Source organism: Psammomys obesus, unplaced genomic scaffold (genome assembly GCF_907164565.1).
Source record: "Psammomys obesus unplaced genomic scaffold, mPsaObe1.curated_primary_1811, whole genome shotgun sequence".
Classification (NCBI taxonomy): domain Eukaryota; kingdom Metazoa; phylum Chordata; class Mammalia; order Rodentia; family Muridae; genus Psammomys; species Psammomys obesus.
Genome location: NW_026593286.1, coordinates 27,709,905 through 27,721,429, shown reverse-complemented (window position 1 = coordinate 27,721,429; position 11,525 = coordinate 27,709,905). Strand labels below are relative to the sequence as shown.

Below are 11,525 nucleotides of genomic sequence, written 5' to 3'. Positions count from 1 at the left end.
GTGTGTGTGTGTGTGTGTGTGTGTGTGTGTGTGTGTGTGTGTGTGTGCCTGTGTGACACACTGCTGGTTGGAAATTGGGAGCTCTAGAACCAAAACATCATGGGTTCAAGACATGAAACTCAGGCTGTCAGGCTTACACAGAGAATACTTTTACTCCATGAGCCATCACCCTAGCCCATCATATTTCTTCTAAGCAGAAGAAATTGTAACACAGGATGTATTTCATCTCACCTTATTCATCGTTCACAGGAAATTCAGTTGCATTCTGCATTTTATCTGGTAATATTGTTTGAGGAGCTTCCCTTCTACCAACGATTTCTCTAGAATTCAACAGCTATGGTATTCAAACAAACAAACAAAAAATAGTGTTTGCTGCCTGATTAGAATGAGTGGAAAAAAAAAAAAAACCAGGGCAGAAAATGGGGATGTAGTGTTTGCCCTAATTATAGACAACCACAGAGAGGCCACCAATCGACTCGCTCAGCCCTGCTCACTCCCTCAGCAAGGAGGTAGAGATTAGAAATCTTGGTTGGTTTCCCATCTGTTGTTTAGTCGTCACGATCCACAAATGCAATAAAGGCTGGTTATAAACCCCTTCTTACAATTGACCGCGTGGTTAGAATTACATTTGCAGATGGTGACGAGCACACACGTGACTCAGACGACAGCCTTGTGCCCTGCCGTCACCCCAGGGTCTGTGAGAACCCATGGGGGTGTCCAGATGTCTAATGGCGCCACCATTTGCACCCATGCCTTCGAGAAGAAAGACGCTGCCTGCAAAGCTCACTGTTCTACGGGGAACAACAGGTGCGGAAGGCAGGGGCCACCGCGGAGCCATTTGGACCCAATACTGGGGCTTAGCATGGCAAGAGCGCCACAGGCTTGGCACGCCTGCGCTAATCTGCCTGGGAGATGAGCCTGGAGTCTCCTCACAGCCCCCGTGCCATTCCAGGTGGTCCACCTACTCCTTCTCTCAACCAAGACGAAAGGCAGCTGGGGAGGGCATATTTCAAAGAGATGGGTCATGTCCAACTCATTTTTCCTAGGTGCTGACAAGTCACTGTGGAAGTCTGGAAATGTGTAACACAGCAAAAAAAAAAAAAAAAAAAATACACAGGTCACAATGCACTGGTGAATGATTACCGGAGGAGAAATTCATTATGTGGGAGCTCTCGGCTCCCATCACGGAAGGACGTGTTACAGTGAACAAGACGGGAGGTCCCCGAAGTTCTCTCCCCAATGCGGACCTCACTGCCACTGCTTACCGCCCCACTATTTCAATTTCTGTTGCTTTGTGGGATCAGAGCCCAGAGGCGAGAGAAGTCAGCTCAGCTCTACTAATCAAAAAGGGAGTCCCTGCTAGCCAACACCAACTGAAACCAATCTAACTCATAACTAGGTGAGGTTCTTTCTGCTGACCAGCACCAGCTTTGATCACTAAAGTCAGCCACACAGAGACAGGTCCAGGCAGAGATGGTCTTTTTTTAAATTTTTAACTCTACCACTCCCGTTCCTGATCAGGGTACACAGATCCCCCTACAGATGAGCCCGGACATTGGGATATAATTCTTGTGGGTAAGCAGGGAAAGGGGTTGCTTTCTCCCTACACGGATGTAGATCTCAGCAGGCAGGGCATGGAAACTGAGCTGAGGCGCGGGGACTGTCAAACATGAGGAGGATACACCAGGCTTTGCTGTGCTCTGGACCAGCTGGGAGGCGAGAGACAGAGAGAGAGCCCCCATCTTGGGGTGGCTAGATGAATCGGTACTTTTTACATCTTTGCCTCTAGGAGACATACATGCAATTTTAGTGTCCTCTTTATCATCTATCTTCTCCTCTTTCCACCCTGCACATTAGGAAATAAGGGGCCACAGATAGGTTAGCCAAGAGGCCCCACGAAAAATGAATTGTCTTTCTACCCCCGTCAGGTTGCTTTTCACACACAGTGAGGCCAACTGGAGCAAGCTGCTCTAAAGCTGAATGCACAGTCAGGCACAGGGTGCGAGGTACCTTGACTAGGACAGGGCTCCCGAACAGACCCAAAAGCCCAATGGGTGGATTTGCCTGGTGCCCAACCTTTCACCTCCAAGAACCGCTGCTGCAAATGTCAACCAAAAGTAGATGAGCCAAGCCGGGCACACTCACCAGCCAGAACAATGTTAAATATTAAACGTCCTTGGTAGAAGGCCGGCCTGAAAGCTGCCATTTCGTTATGCAGCTTTCTCCAGGCTTAGGAAGAGAGCCTGCATCTCCCAGAAGCACGCCGTGGAGACCTGCCCTCCGCCCGCTCAGCACTGGGGAAGCCTTCAAAGCTGTTCAATTTGTCTGAGCCCCATCCATCTTTAATGTCACAGTCTACATTTTCTCCTCTCTTTCTTTTTCAAAGCAGCCAAAAAAGAAAATGTCACTGCATCTGGGGCCAATTCAAAAGCCAGGCTTAGACGAAAGTTTTGTTCCACTCTCCCAGGCCCCCCATGTTTTTATCTCCCAAAGAGCCTCTGGGGGGGTACCTCAGTCCCCCATCCCTGTGTTCATTGATCTTACTAGGACTGTGTCCTTCACTAGCCTTCTCCAGGCTTCCATGTGACTGCAGCACCCATAAAAAGGAAAACACATTGATGTTTATGGGGACAGGGCTGGAAGGAGGGGGACAGCAGGGTGGGCTGTCACCACACCCATCAACTCCTGACAGGGCCTGGGAGGTTGAGCAACTGACCCTGTGCTGCCTTTTAGAAAGTGTATTCCCCAAATTTATCCAAAGCACAGGGAAGGCATGCTTAGGGGCACGGCCTGAGCCTCCTGTGGCACCAAAAGTCCATTCAAGCTGTGCAAAGGCAAGTGGCAGCTCAGACGAGGATGACAGTCAGAATACACTCATGACACGCAGCCTCACCCAGAGCTGATGCTCTCACTGATACTTAAGAGGGTGGTTGTTATCAGGAAGGACACAGACGGGAGATAAGAGACTCAATCAGTGTCAGGCCAGGCACGACACAACACAGCCATAAATCATGTTAGTTAAGATTCTCAGCTGCTAACTCTGAGAAGGGCAAGCAGGTAAGAGTAAAACAGGAGCATATCACTGCGTAGACAGGCAATGAACACGCTTGGTCTCCACCCTGGGTAGAAGGGCAGACTGTCAGAATATTGTCCATCCATTCTCAGGCTAACCAGATAAAAGTATATGTTGTGCAAGCCTGAACACCTGAGTTTGATCTCTGGAACCCACAGAAGTTGTCTTCTGACTTCCACACATACACCATGGTATGTAAGTATACACAGACACAGACACACACACACACACACACACACCATATATACACACAAAAATTATAATAAATTTTAAAATGTAGCAAAATCTACATAATGTATTGTTTATTATATTGTGAGATAGATGATGAATGAGTAGATGATGGAGAAATAGATAGATAGTGATGATAGATTAGATAGAGATAGGATAGATAGATAGATAGATAGATAGATAGATAGATAGATAGATCGATAGATAGGATAAATAGATAGGATAAATAGATAGATGATAGATAATTATGACAGATAGATAATGATGATATATAGATAAATGATAAACATGATAAATGACAGCTAGACAAATGGATGATAGATAATGATGATATATAGATAGATGATAGACAGACAGACAGATGCATGACAGATAGGCCAGTAGCACAGGATGGCCGTGGTGATAGCTTTCTTCCCTCCCTGTTCCCATCCACCCCATGCAGACAGCTGTAGATGCTCTGGCGAATTCTTTCTGGTACCCAAGTAATGTGGAACACGTGATGAAGTATGAGGAAAACAGGACTCTCATGCTTTGCATGTTGATGTGGGGAGATTTTGCTGATCCCAAAGCCCCAAGTCAGCAACGCTCAGCCATATTCCAATAAGGTTAGCGCCAGCCAAACCGATTTTAGAGATTGTATTTCAGAATGTGTTAGACAAGTAAAACAAAAAACCCAATAACCTTGATTTGTGTGGTGTTTTTTTTTTTTTTTTTGTCTGGGGTGAAGAGATTCTTAAGTTGCAAATAATGAAGGAATTAGTGATTAATTAATTGTTGACAGGTGTGGGATGAAGCATCTACAAATTCTTAGTTTTCCCCCTCCCTTTCTCTCTTAAGATTGTTCTTTCTTCCTTTAATTAATTTTTTGCCACTCTAGCACTCCTCTTATCAAATATTCTTAGAAACTAAACAAATAGAGTGTACTGAGACCAAAGTACTCAATATGGTGTTTAATTGGAATTGTAGCCTGTTTTCCCCCCCAGTGTTTTCTCGGGATACCTGGAAGCTTTCCCTGGCAATGGCATTGGACTCAAGAAGTGCATTTTTAGCATCTATTAATCTTCCTTTCAGGTGCCAAGGGCATGGCATGATTGAATCAAGGAAACGTAAGCCGTTGAGTGGTTTGTGGTTTCTCTTGCCTTCAAAAGAACAGAGGTTCTAGCATAACAGGACTGTTGATCTCTCCATTCACTTTGCTGAGAGAGAGAGAGAGAGAGAGAGAGAGAGAGAGAGTATGTGCTACCGAATGTCTTGGGCGCCTTGCCCAACTGTTGTACAGCCAACTCTGGTCACTGAGGCATGCCCCAGCTTCCTGAAATCCACTGCATTGATGCTTACCACCGAACATCTGTGTCAAGGGCAAGTATGTGTCAGTCTTCATGTATGCCCTCAAGTCCAAGTTGTAGCAAGGGAGGGGGACAGCCAGGCCACCCACCCATGCTGAGGCCTGCAGTATCACCCCTCAGGGAATGTGGATTACCCGTTCTACTCTTCCCAAAGGAGCCCTGTTCAGAACACCGTGGTGTGACTAAATTCCCAATAGACAGTACTAGTTTCTGAGTGAGTGAGCTGTCAATGTCACATCAAGAGGAACTTTGGGGCTTGGAGTCTGTAACAGAGCCAGAGCACTGGCTGCTTCCAAATGAGTTTCAGGCTTTAGAATGCTTCCCTAGTACCGTTCACCAGTCCTGAGATTCCTTAGGAAGGAGGGCCTTTACTCTCCTCCCAAAAGTGGAGGATTGTCCAGCCGTGACCACAGATTCATCAAGAAATGATGATTTGTGGGAATGAAGAGGAATGGAAGAGGAGTTTTTAAAAATGTGTCTCCAGCAGCCACTGTATCATTTGCCCTAAGCAGTTTCCTCCAGATTGGAGCCGACAGAAGTGATGTGGGGTGACTGATAGAGGCTAGATGACATCATCCCAGCAGCATCGCAGTAACAGGATGGAGGTGCTACAGTGCGGGACAGTGGGGAAAAGAGACGTGGGATATAGTGTGGACAGGCAGTTAGCGGGTAAAGGGACAAGATGGCATTTGATGGCATCTAACTCAGTACAGGTTACATGAGGCACCCAGCCAGAGAGAAAATTCCTGGTGCTTTTCTCTTGGTTTCTTTCTCACAAGTTTGGAAGCATCAAAAGGCTAGAAAGTTGGGATTGGAAGCTCTTAATGAATTCCCAACCTAACAAGAAATGGATCTATCTAAATCCTCAAGGAATTACTACTAGGTGATTGTAAAAAATATAAGTCCTTTATATATAGAAATGAAAAGAATCTTTAAGGTACATGCATGAGCGAAAAAGCCAAGGGAGTAGGAACAGGCCATATATTTGCATGGTTCAAGGCAAAATGAAATGGCGATGTTCAAAATTATTCAGAATTTTAATAGCCAGATGTGAATGGCACACGCCTGTAATCCTAGCACTAGGAGAGTTGAGACAGAAAGACCACATAGTTTCTGGCCAGCCTGGGCTACAGAGCCAGATTCTATCTCAGAAAGGAAGAGGGAGAATCTCAAGGGATGATACTAACCAAACAGTGAAATCCAAGCTCCCACAAAGTCAGGCCTCCTGACCTTCATTGCTGCAAACCTGACTTGGTAAGTAACTACCAATGAGGTCCTGGACTTTGAAGACGGGGCGGGGGGGAGGGGTTCCACGAAACATCTACTTTTTTTTAACATTTGCACCATGTGAATGTATTAGCTACTAAACACACACCCACATACACACACTGAACAAAATGTTGCCAGCGCCCCAGAGAACCCAACTCAGACCTTAAACAATATATGAACTCAGAGTCATGTTTGCCTGTGATTACATGTTGGGTGGGAAGAAGCTGAACACCAAATTATAATGACTAAGGCGAGAACTGCCCTCTCCCATGGAGCTGTGGCCAGCGGATGTAGCTTTCTGGGGAATCGCAGTGAAACGGAAAATGTTAACTTTCTTCCTAATCCCTATTTGCTATGGAGTTTCCCTCAGCCCAGGAACTTTGCTAGGCTCAGGCCCGTGGGCTGGCACTTACATTCATAAGTTAGTAAGTACTTAGCTCCAAATCTCACTAAATACAGTCGCTGGGTGGATGTGTCAAAAATAATAAGATGCCTCATCATCTATCAACACACTACCTTGCATTTCCAACATTGTGCAACCCAGAAACGAGAGTTAGGACAGGCCATGCTCCCAAACCACAGCAAGCAACCGGCTTTGGACTTGTGCTAAACACCCATGATGTGCTGAAGGAATTACCCATTTCATCCTCATGGCTCCCAGAAAAGTAGGTTGTGCTCGTTACTTTTCTATTCCTGTGATAAAACATCGTGACCAAGGCAACTAACGGAAGAAGGGGTTTATTTGACGCTTACAGTAGCAGAGGGACCGAGTCCATCACCGTGATAGCAGGAAGTATGGTAGCAGGCAGGCATGACGCTGGAGCAGCGAAGAGCCCACGCCCTGACCCACAAACAGAAAGCAGAGAGAGCTCAGTGGGGATGGAGGGAGGCTTTTGGAACCATAAGGTCACCCCCCATGTCACACCTCCTCCAACGAGGCCACACGTCCTCATCCTTTGCAAACAGCCACTCAACGGGGACTCCAGGATTCAAATACCCGAGACCTAAGAAAGACATTTTATTCAAACCACCCTACAGACCCCACCATTTCCCTCATTCTATGGTTAAAAGAACAAGCCCAGAGTGGAAAAGAAGCTTGCTCAACATTATCCAGTGGGTAAAAGACAAAGGCAGATTGAAACACAGACATCTAGTGCCAAGCCCACCCCCCCCCCGAAGCCTGTATTTTAATGCAAATGATCTGTGTAATATCAAGCTACGCACTGTGTCTTCTCAGCTATTCTCCTCCGCAGAACCTTCTGTGTTCTAGAACACAATAGGGCTGATTTGGAAGCAAGGGCTATTTTCATTTGATTAGATACAGCTATGAATCCTTTTGTACTGTCAAGTCAGTCGAATGCTGAGCCCACCATTGTTTGAAGCTCACCGGAACGCTTTGTGTGGCCCCCAAATCCTCTTTCCTTGACGATATTTCTAAAAGGGTGACAGCCTAAGAGCTCTTAGGATTGCCTCTCTTTTTCTACAGAAGAGGTTGCGCCAGTTAAAGAGCATCGGAATACTTATACCCAAGAGTACAGAAGTCAAAGAAAAGCAAAGTGGGGGCTGGAGAGACGGCTCTACGGTTGAAGCCACCTGCTGCCCTTCCAGTGGACGAGGGTTCAATTCCCTGCACCCACAAGGCAGCTCACAACCATCTGTAACTCCAGTTCCAGGGGAATCCAGATTGTGTCAAGTTAGCAGGAAGGAAAAAAAAACTAACCTGAACATGCAAGTTGGAGAATGAAAACACCCGGTTTAATCAGGCCTCCACCAGAATGCGCACGAACACATGTTGAGTCCACACATGTGAACGTACATACATGTATACATTTTTAAAAAGAATCACAGATGGCCAGTTCGGCTGCAATATATTGGTATTGCTTGACTGAAAAAAAAAAGGATGGGGCTCAAACTGGCCACAGGTAAATGGTGAATGTGGAACCAAAGCTCGACAGTCCCTTGAGAAAGCGCCCGTCCTGAGCTGCCCTGAACACCGGGGACAGTGTCCACAAAAGAGAACCGTAAGCGCATGAGTGCCATCTGCGAGGCCTTGCACTTATCCTCCGCTAATTGGAAAAGCCTGACGGAGATACTGTATTTCTTCTCAGAACCAGAAACACAAGACACAAAATGGATCTTTAATAAATGTTTGCTGAAATGACAAATGAATGAATCATCAACTGATACAAAACCTACTCCTTAATGGCCATGCTATACAAATAATACCTCATCATGACAATTCAAGCTCTTCCTCTAGCCTGCCAATAAAATATTCAAATGACTTTCGTTCTAATGACACACTGTGATAATTGCCAGAAATTCTATCCTCAATAGGAGATGGGGGGATGAAGCCAAATTAATATCAAATCTCTTGAAAAATTGAGACATAAGAGGGTGGAGACCTGGCTCAGAGGTTAAGCACACTTGCCGCTCCTGCAGAGGACCCCGGTTCAGTTCCCAGCGCCCACCTGGCTGCCTGTAACTCCAGCTCCAGGCCTTTCCTGGCCTCTGACGGCACCAGTCATGACCTGGCTCACATGCATACATGCAGACAAAAGAACCATATGCCTAAAGTAAAAATAAAAATAAATATTTTTAATTGGAAAGTGTAAACAAAATAACTCTGACACAAAAAATGGGAGTGCCTTGCAGATCAGCTCCCGACGCTGCCCCTGCAGGGCCCAACTGCGCTGGTGTGACGTCACCCCAGTGCCCCACAGAGGCCTGCAAGCTTATCGGGCTTGCTCGAGTTAAAATATTAAGAGAGGGGAAAGAAGTTCGTTGCATCCGATAATCAAAGCAGGCGGCAAGAAACAAGAGCAGCTGGGATTGGTGTAGTTGCTAATTTAATTGGAAACTAATCATCCACTCGATAAAAATTAAAAAAAAAAATCTTCTGCCACATCATCTGGAGAGGCTTTGTAGACGAGAAGGTGTGGTCTGGTTGACAAGAGGTTTGTTTTGTTTTTTCCCCTCTTGGAAAAATATTTTTATGCAAATTGCCATAAGATTCCCCTCTCTCCCACTTTCAAACTGGTGGAGCGTAGGGAGCAGGTTGACAATCCAGGGCCTCCGTGAGCTGGATGAGGAAAGAGGTGAGCTGAATTTTCGCCAGTCATGAGACATCACAGGCAGGTGAGAGTTTCAAAAATTCCAGTAAACGCTCCAGTGGAACAAAGGCTGCCAGTAATTTGGGAGGAGACGCCAGGAGCCCCAGATTTCCAAACTCCTCACAGGAATTAGGAATCTGCAAGGCTTACTCAAAGGGAAAGGATGAATCACCTTTAAACACAGACAGATAACGAGGGCTGGGGCAACAGAGCTCGGTGTGAATGCGGACCTTGTGCCGCTTTTCATGGGATGTTGCTGGAGGCCGAACCCCACTTCATACAACGTGCTTGCTATTCTAAGAGCTAGGCTGAGGGTCAGGGAGTAGGCCACAGCCAGTAGAGCTTTGCCTAGCAAGCAAAGGGACCTAAATTCAGAACCCGAGCGCCCACATACTGCTCCCACACACATGTACCCGTGTGCTGACCACACACGGAACACACGTGAACCTATACACTACACACACACATGCATTCACAGACTGCCCACTCTCATGAACCTAAATACTGCACATGCAACACACCCCTGCACAATGAAAAAAAGAATAACTATACCTGTGCTTTTATTATTTGTATTCCTGTTTTTTTGATATCTCAATGGTGATCTTCAGAACTTTCTCCACGTCAGAATTTACTGAGGACTCTTTTGGATGGAGAGATCCCTGAATCTCCTCTTAGTTGGTGAGCAAGGCATTGGGAGGAATCTGGACTTGAACAAGCTGAGGGTCCCGGGTCCTCTTTGGCTTGATGCGGGTGAGTCGTATCTCTTTTGAGAAGCTTCTCTGTGGTGTATGTCTTAGGTAATGTCCTGACACTGAAAGAGGGAAGCCCAACATCAGAAAATTCACCAAAATTGCCGCTGTAATGAAAGGGAGACTCTAGGGAGCCCATTTAGCCGTTTGTCACTAAACTGCAATGCCAAATAAGCACTCAGAATGGTTCAAATTTTATCTGGCTTGTTCAAGCTTAACATATTAAGAGAATTATGGCTCAGTCATTCTTATAATCCCAGCACTTGGGAATTAGAGGCAGGAAGATCAGCTACTGAAGCCTTGGCTATAGAAGGAATTCAAGGCTAGCCTAAAATACTGTCTCAAAGAATCAACAGAGGGGGCTGGGGAGATGGTTTACTGGGTGGATGGGCTTGCTTCCCAAACATGAAGGTTTCAGATCCTGTACAAAAAGTCAAGCATTATGCAATGCACCTGAAACCCCAGCACTGTGGACACTATGTAGCCCAGGCTGCCTTCCAACGCCCTATCAAGCCAAGGATGGCTTTGAACTTCGAATCCTCTTGCCTCACACTTCTTAGTGCTGGGTTGCAGTAGGGTGGCCCCAGTCCTGGCCTCAGAAACCTGCTTAACCTCATTCGCTGCGTCTCCCTGGAAGGAACGCCGGACAGCACTCTGAAGCCCACGTGCTATCGGCGGCTCAGACGTCATCACGGCTTTGCCCCGTTCACCTTTCCAAGTAAGGCATGTCTAAATCTGCCAGACGGTTCAACACATGCTCTGTAGGTCACCTGCAGCCACCAGCAAGTGACCTGCAGTCACTTGATGAGGAAGTGACGGAAGAAAACAGAGCTGAGTAAAGAGGATGCCTGCCTCAGACAGCGTTCATCCTCCGCACCCCCACACACGCCACAACAATCAAGAAGAGCAAGCTTTGGGTGACTAGCCGTCCCTTTCTAGGGACATGTTTGACTAGGAAAGTCAGACTCAACGTCCACACTGACCTCTCCCCTCTCTCCTCAGCAGCAGCAGCAGCAGATGGCATGAGCACCCAACCCTTGTAGGCAGCCTCGCAGCATGGTGGTGGTGGCTTGAGAGAGCTTGGAGTGTTGGCCCGACTTGGTAATTTGCATGACCAAGGGTAAACTATAGAGCCTATCTAGGCATTTTTCCCCCTCCACTAAAGGGTTTTCCTGCCTTCCAGGGTTGTGAGGATTTGAGCTAATGCATGCAAAAGGCCTGGAACATAATAGGTGTTCAATAAACCTTAGTTATTATTTTATGCATGAGCCTCGGACTAACGTATGCATGGGCGTTTAGTTATTAATTAGAAGGTAAATGAAAACTGGCTGGAGGGAATTGCTTTCGACCTTTAGCAAATTATTTCATTTAGATGTGCTGATGCAAAACTATCACATCTCGTGAAGGCAGATGAAAATAAATCTGGCTGACAAAAGATATTTTAATAAATACTCAATCTCCCTCCACCATGCTCGCAGCCCATGGCCACCCCACCGAGAACAGGCTGTTGTCTGGGGAGGCTTTTGTGCCTCTCTCTCCTATTACAGACAATCACTGGCTCATCAGAAACCAGGTTCTGCCCAAAAGTTTTAAAAAAAAAAAAGGAAAGAAAAAAAAAAGAAAAAGAAAACCTTTTCTAAGCACCTGCATCTAGTAACGCCTAAAAGAAAGAAAGAAAGAAAGAAAGAAAGAAAGAAAGAAAGAAAGAAAGAAAGAAAGAAAGAAAGAAAGAAAGAAAGAAAGAAAGAAA

At 46.1% G+C, this 11,525-nt stretch overlaps 1 long non-coding RNA gene across 1 annotated transcript in view; it reads right to left on the bottom strand.

The window, feature by feature from the left end:
* Positions 1-9,559: 9,559 nt before the first annotated feature.
* Positions 9,560-11,525, bottom strand: part of LOC129683907 (uncharacterized) — a 5,690-nt gene continuing 3,724 nt past the window's right edge. Inside the window, exon 3 of the long non-coding RNA XR_008721217.1 lies at positions 9,560-9,837. This is a non-coding gene — a long non-coding RNA (uncharacterized LOC129683907). The remainder of the gene's footprint in view (positions 9,838-11,525) is intronic.